Genomic DNA, 7,419 nt, shown 5'->3' on the forward strand with positions numbered 1-7,419 from the left:
AAATCAAAATAGCCAAGAGTATTACTCTCGGGTCGTTCTCTCTAGGATGTGTAATTGTGTGAATCAAAGTTGGTTGGGGTAATCGGGGTTGATGAGCATAAACAAGAAATTAAACTACGAAGCTAAATATGCAAGAAACTTAAACTACAAGAAACTAAAGCAAGGATGATATAATTATCAACTAAGCAGTTATGGAATTAACAAAGCATGACATGAATCAAAACCTATTCTAAAGAAACTAATTAAACTAACTAGAAATAGCTAAAACAGAAAATGATTGAAGGAAGTTTTGTGGTTTTTAGTCTAAGTATAAAAGGCTCTTTGCTAAGGTATGGGAAAAGGGTCACTATCCTTGTCTAACAATCATTTAATGACAATTGTGAGGAATCAATTCCATTAAGTCTACCTCTATACTTGAGGCAAGTCAAATAGGCATGGTCAACATCAATCCATAAGTCCTAATCTAACTACTAATTGACTTAGTAGAAAACTAGTGTCAATGCATATCAATGTAACTAACATAGACCCCACATTATCGATCTAATTAGACACAATACTCAAGGTTACCCAATTCCTTTAACATAGGCTAAGAGTGTGAAAACTACTCCATAATCAAACAAAATATTTCATCAAACACTTGGTATAAACTAAATGAAGACATGAGTAATTTGTAGAATAAATGGAAATTAAAACTACCAACAATACATAATCACTACCAAAGGCTATAATAAACATGAAAAGACATAAAACTCAAATTCAATTAAAATAAATTCAATATTAACAAGAGTATCAAACTATGGTCATAAGTAACAAAAATGAGTAATTAATAAGTAAAGTAGGTAATGGAGAATGTAATGACTACAAAATTAAGAAGAGAACTAAAATTAAACAAGACCCAAATCATAATTCAGTAGCAAAATATTGATAATCCTAAGAAACTTTAGAGAGAAGGAGGAGTTTCTCTCTCTAAAAAAAGAACTAAAACCTAGAACCAAAAACTAAGAAAAAAATATCCAAGTATGAGTGTGTCCATCGCCTTCCATTCTGCAGTCAATTAGCCTCAGTTTGGGCTTGAAATGGGCCAAAAGAGCTCAAAAAATCACCACTCTCATATTCATTTAATGAGGTACGCTTTTGGTATTCCGCATAGCGGCAATGGTCTCGCGTACACGAGACTACTGAAGCTTCAAAATTCCAAATCTTCATGATTCCTTACTTTTGCATGCCCCTCTTTACTTTTTCAGGCCATCTTGGTTTATAGGTCCTGAAACACTTGAACACATATATCAAAGCATTGAATGGAATCAAGAATGAAATAAATTAATCGATTAAAAGTCTCAAAAAGCATGTTTTAGTCACTTAAGTACATCTTAGAAGAAAATAATAAAAACATGCAATTTTCATGAATAAATGTGAAAAAAGTCGATAAACTCCACTCATTTAAAGCAGATAAATACTATAAAATGTGGATTTATCACAGGACTTAGTTGAGGTTAATCAAAAAATTTTTGGATATAAATAGGACAATTAAAATCTCAAAGACCAAAATAGAATTAGACCCAAACGTGGAGGACCAATTTAGTATTTTATCCTAAATTTAATAAAAGATTTGACTCTTTACTCAAGTCCATTCTTTATCACATAATTTTTTTTCTAGACTGGAAAACTTTCAAATGTTATATTGCATAATATTTTGCCATTTTTATGGGTCTCGTGCTTTGCCAACTTTATTGTATCTAAATTCTTTTTCTTTTCTCCTTTTTAAGATTAGAAGAATAAAGTTACTAAAAGAACTTTTACTCTGGTGATGAACGATTTATTCTTCTTGTGATGAAATGATGTGGATGTTGTTGCTCTTTAACGCGGGTACGTATTCCTGGGTTGTGCAAAGATGTCTCTACTCAGGCACGGACCTAGTAAGGGCAATGAGGGGGCACTTGCCCCCATTGCTTTTTCATTTTTTTTTCTAAAATAGTTATATATAATAATATATCTCTACTTTAAATTTTAAATGATCCCACTATAAATAAATTACATTCAATTGGTTAAAGTTTTAAATTAACTTTTTTATTTTTTATTGTTTTTACTATTATTTAACTTACTTAAATTTAATTTTTGTACTGTTATTCTTTTATTCTTTTAAATTCTTTTTTATTTTTATATTTTTAACATTTTTTCTTGTCTAGTAGTCATCTTTTGTTCATCAAAAAGTAAATTTTAAATTTTCTATATTTTTTTATATAATTTTCTATGACTCTATGTATCATCTTCCAATTTCATTATTTTTCTTTTTGATATTTTCAATAACAAATTTTAATTCAAATAATTATAGTTTAGGTATTAATCTAATATTTCTCTTCATGACTTTATATATTTTATTTTATTCTCAATTTATTCATCTTTATTACTTATTTTTTATCTTTTGTTCTATTATATGGACCTGTGTTGCATATAAAATTTTAAAATAAATTAAATAATTTATTAATTTAGAATATATTTTTTATTTTTTAAAATAGTAAAAATAAAATATTTTAATTACAATACATAATTAAACAAATGAATAAAATCTTTCATCTAACATTATATCAAAATTAAATTAAAAAATATATAACAAACTTAATTATTTTAAAAAGAACGAAAAAAATTGTAAATTAAGGTTATATTAGTTTATATACAGATTTAATTTTTCTAATATTTATATATAATTTTAGTTTTGAATTATAAATACTAGTGTGTCATTAGTTGTTAATGTAGCAGTTGAGTTAGTCTTTTATTATTAAATGTGTATAAAAAAATAAGTTAAGATAACAAGTTATCTATAATTTAATTAAAATATTTTAAGTTTAAATTTTAGAAATAAAAAAAATTTATAAAAATAAAAGTGTTCATTAACTTTTTTTAATTTTTATATCTTTATATAATTAATAATGTTCAATAAAATTTATTTTAGTGTATATATTTTTACTCCACTCCTAAAATTTTCTGGATCCGTCACTGTCTCTACTCTCTACCATAGTAGATGTGTCTGCCAATTCCTCTATCGCCTTAGCATAATTAGTTAAAGTTAATGGGATGCTAATTATGTTAATTATTTTCTTGGCCCTTTTTGGTGGCCTTGGTCCTAATTTTTGTTCTAATACTAGGAATGGTGTAAACTTTTTAATCAGTAAATAGCTAGGAATGATACATTATTATATTTTTGTTATGCTCGTTGGCTTTCCCATGTGGCTTTCTAATCACTTTGGGTTTGTAGTGAACATATGTTTGAGTCACATTGAGGTACACATCGGGTCGCCTTAGTCTTTGATAGATTTTTTTTAATTAATTTTTCTATGACCTACTATGCAGAATATGTTGTTCGTTTGTAAATTTTAATTTTAGATACCGAAAGAATTATTCTAGGTTTAGAGTGTAGTTGACTTTTTTTTTGTAAACTTATATCATTAATAAAAAACTGTTAATTACAGATGGATTTATAAAGAGATTTAATTTTTATTACAGACAAACTTTTAGTTACTGATGAAATTACTAACGGATTTTATCCATCGATAAAAACTTTATCAAAAATTATTTACCGATAGATTTTTCTCTATTACAGACAGATTTTTTTTTTTTATAATCATCCCATTCATTTCGCTAAACACGGCAGATTTTTTATAAATTTTTTATCGGTAATTAACGTCAAACTTTTTGACAGATTTTCTGTTAGTAATTAAAGTCTAGAAAAATATTTATAACTCTGCATATAGATGGATTTTCCGTTTGTAAATCCGTCAATAAGGTAAAATAAAATTTGTTTTTTAGATTTTTTCATTCCAAAATAAATCTATTTTCATACAAAATAAATATAAATTTAATCAAGACAAATTTTTATCTAAACTTCGTCTAACTTGTATTAGAACATTCATAGTATTTCAAAAAATAAACAAGTTCATCGTATTATCAAATTAGAAAAAAAGTATTATAAACAAGCAAGTCAATTCAAAACATAAACACAAATATATTGATACATCAACTATAATCCTCAGTATATTGTTCAATCATACTAAAAATATCAGCTATAATCTCAATATCATCTTCATCCTCATCAACATCATAGTCCTCCTCCGAAGAGATTGAGGGGTGGCAGCGACATCGGTGGTAGTGGAACAGCACTGAAACCACTTGACGCCTTAACCTTTTTGTAATAACTAACATAAGCCTCATTCCATCTCTTCTATTTCAGCTTTTTCCTCTTGATATAATCTTTCTAAATTGGTGATATAATCTTTCCAATCCATTGCCTTTACATCAAATCCAAATTCCCTTTTCTCTCTTCTTCAGACATGCTTTCCATTAATCTTTCTGTGTTACTGTTATCAAACCTGTATTAAAAAAAATAATTGGTTTCATGTCAGTAATCTAGTCTAGAAAAGTGTACTATTCACTTTGATTTTTACCTGTAAACCTGAATTATTAGGTATGGGATACAATATGATATAATGCAGATACAAAGATATGATAATATTTAAAAGTTACAAGAGACAATAAAGTTTTCATATAACATCTAATGAAATTGGTAAAATAATTAGCATAAAACACAATTTTTTATCTAAGAGCACATTACTAATATCATTATTAATACAATTCAGCTACTGTTAAAATTTTCTTTCATAATTTCATTATTCATCAGAACCAATTCTTTCTTTAAAGTTAATTTCCTATATTTATTCTATAAAATAATGCATATATGCTTTATATTTCTTTCATCGAAATATCTGTAGAACTAGAGCAATTAAGAATGTATCCATTTTACCCCTTTTCCCAGAGGATTCCTAGAAGGAAAAGACCCAATTGAATCAAGAAATAAAACAGGAACAAAAGATCTAAAGAAAGAAGCCAAAGGGCATGAAACATGAATGAACTTTTACATGAAACTCTGGTGCTCTGTAGTTTAATGGCCTCAATCTACTATAGTCTTTTTGCCCTTCACCACCACACACAATAAACAAATAAAACATCAATCATAAAACTGTAGCCAAAATGTTCAGAAACCTTTAAAATAAAAACACTAAAGTTATGGTGTATTTATTTTATCTCGTATACTAGGCCAACACACTCTTGTTCCCTATAGATAAAATAAGTACAAATAATCAAGTATAAACTATTTCTTAAAATACGTTTATAAACCATTTCTTAAAGATCAAGTATGAGCAATAAATATCTACCCAAGTAAATATCTAAGAAGTGCAAACTGGAACTCCTCCTGCAGATAAAATTCAGCCTAATCATCTTAGAAAACTACTTAAATGTGAAGAAAATTCAGTAATATAAATGACTCTTATTGGTAATGCAAAAAGAATGGTGTTATTGCACAAAAATGAAAATACCATGTGAATTAAGCCATCATCAATAATTGCACTACTTACCTTTTTGTACAATTCAATATTTTTCTCTGAGCACCATCAGCAACATATTGAACTACTGAATCCAAAAACATAGAAGGTGAACTATACGGATCAAGATCAACCTGAAAATACAGAAACACAAAGACCATAAAAACTTATTGAACTTGCAAAAAAAACAAAAAGGAAACTTAATTAATTTGCTTCAAATAGAAAAATAGAATGAATTTAGTTGTTATTGCAGGGTCACAAGTCAGGGACCAATCTTATATAGATGTTGAACAATAACACAAAATAGTTTAAGAATCATTTTCAATGGAAAATTCATTTAAAGTATAACTGACCCAATAATCAAACCGAAAGCATTAATTATTCTTCAAGATAACAAATCACAGCATGGGAATCCAAAGTGAAGGTAACATGCAATACAATGAAAATGAAGCAAAATATTGATCTTAGAAGAAACACCACTTAGAGTACCTCCCATCCACCAGGTAACAAGATACCGATACATCACTATGCGAATTAACATGTTTATGCATATATGAGATCATTAATCATACAAGATGTTCACATGAGAAGGTGAATCAGCAAAGTTGAATTGAAATCTAGAACCAACCTGCACAAGTTCCAAGTAGTCCATTCGATAGAGCTGATCACCGCACACAATCAAAGATGTCCTCTATATTTTTATGCTCAGCATCCTAAACAAGCTCCACAAAGTCAATCATAGTTCTAAATGATAGAATGACACTAAGGTAAACCATTTGCCTCTCAGTTCATAACAATTGCAGCTATAATAGCATTCCAATAATCTTATTGGCACAAGGACTATTCTGCTAAATGCACCATTTTATTAGCAGAAACAATTATGTCAAAACTAAAGCAAGAGTATGATAAACCTAAAATTCGCTTAGAAAATTTGAGTCCTAAGGTTTATCATGAAGAACAGAATCACAAAATTAGAGTATACCTGAAATTCGCACAAAAATACGAGCAACCGTTCATAAGTATTACATTTCTCACTCCATCTGTAATAAGAAAAAATAAGTCCCTAATTAAAATTAGCTTAAAAATTTGAAGAGTTGAGATTAGAGATGGTTACGAGAAGAACTGAGAGAACTATTTGAGATTAGATAAAAGAGACGCCAGAGGAAGCATATGCGATGAGAGTGGCGGCAGATAGAGCTCGTGCGACGAGAGCGGCGGCAGAGAGAGCTTGTGCAGCGATAGCAACGAAAGGAGCCGACACGACGAGAGCGGTGGCGGAGAGAGTTCTGCAACGATGGCGACGAAGGAAGCGGACCTATAACAACCCGAATTTTTTTAAATAAAATAATAAATTATGAATAATTTATTATTTTATTTAAAAAAATTATTTTTTTAAAAGTAATTAAATTAAATTTTATGATATTTTAAATTTAAAATTTATTAAAATTTTTAAATGATTTTTATTATAATAAAATATTTTAAAAAAATAAAATTATTATTATTATTATTATTATTATTATTATTATTATTATGAGTTCAAAAGAAAAAGAAAAGAGAAATTAAATGGCCGAATGCCATAAGAGAAAGAAAAAACCCAAGCCAAAGAAAAGAAATAAGATGGCTTATATGTATACATGAGTACATATATATAACCTAAGCATGATACCTAATCATTTCCATTATATTAATCATCACCATCAACGAGCTATTAAGGGAATAAAAGAAAGAAATGCAAAATGTGACTTATAAGCATATATGTATATATATATTTATGCATGACACATATTTCATTTTATTTAATAACCAATGACATCTAAACCACCCCATGTGTAACATTTTTTCTAAAGCATGATCATTAGTACCTAATCGGCCTTGTATGCTTCATTTTTGGGTAATGCAAGAGAGAAAGAACCGAGAGAGCGAAGAGAGAAACCGTGAACTTCCCAAAAGCTCCCGCTTTTGATTTTTTTGTAGTCCGTAACTTAGATAAAAAAATCTAACTCGATAAAAATATTCGTATCTTTTTTTTTTTACAGGTTGACGT

At 28.2% G+C, this 7,419-nt stretch overlaps 1 long non-coding RNA gene across 1 annotated transcript; it reads right to left on the bottom strand.

Annotated features, from left to right (window-relative positions):
* Positions 1–3,912: 3,912 nt before the first annotated feature.
* Positions 3,913–6,831, bottom strand: LOC107628307 (uncharacterized). Its single transcript, XR_001617702.3, has 5 exons — positions 6,490–6,831; positions 6,358–6,415; positions 6,004–6,088; positions 5,409–5,509; positions 3,913–4,364 (listed from the first exon to the last, which is right to left on the bottom strand). It is a non-coding gene; the product is annotated as an uncharacterized LOC107628307 (long non-coding RNA).
* Between the last annotated feature and the right edge of the window lie 588 nt (positions 6,832–7,419).

The sequence above is a fragment of the Arachis ipaensis genome, chromosome B1 (genome assembly GCF_059453495.1).
Source record: "Arachis ipaensis isolate K30076 ecotype BB chromosome B1, ASM5945349v1, whole genome shotgun sequence".
Lineage (NCBI taxonomy): Eukaryota > Viridiplantae > Streptophyta > Magnoliopsida > Fabales > Fabaceae > Arachis > Arachis ipaensis.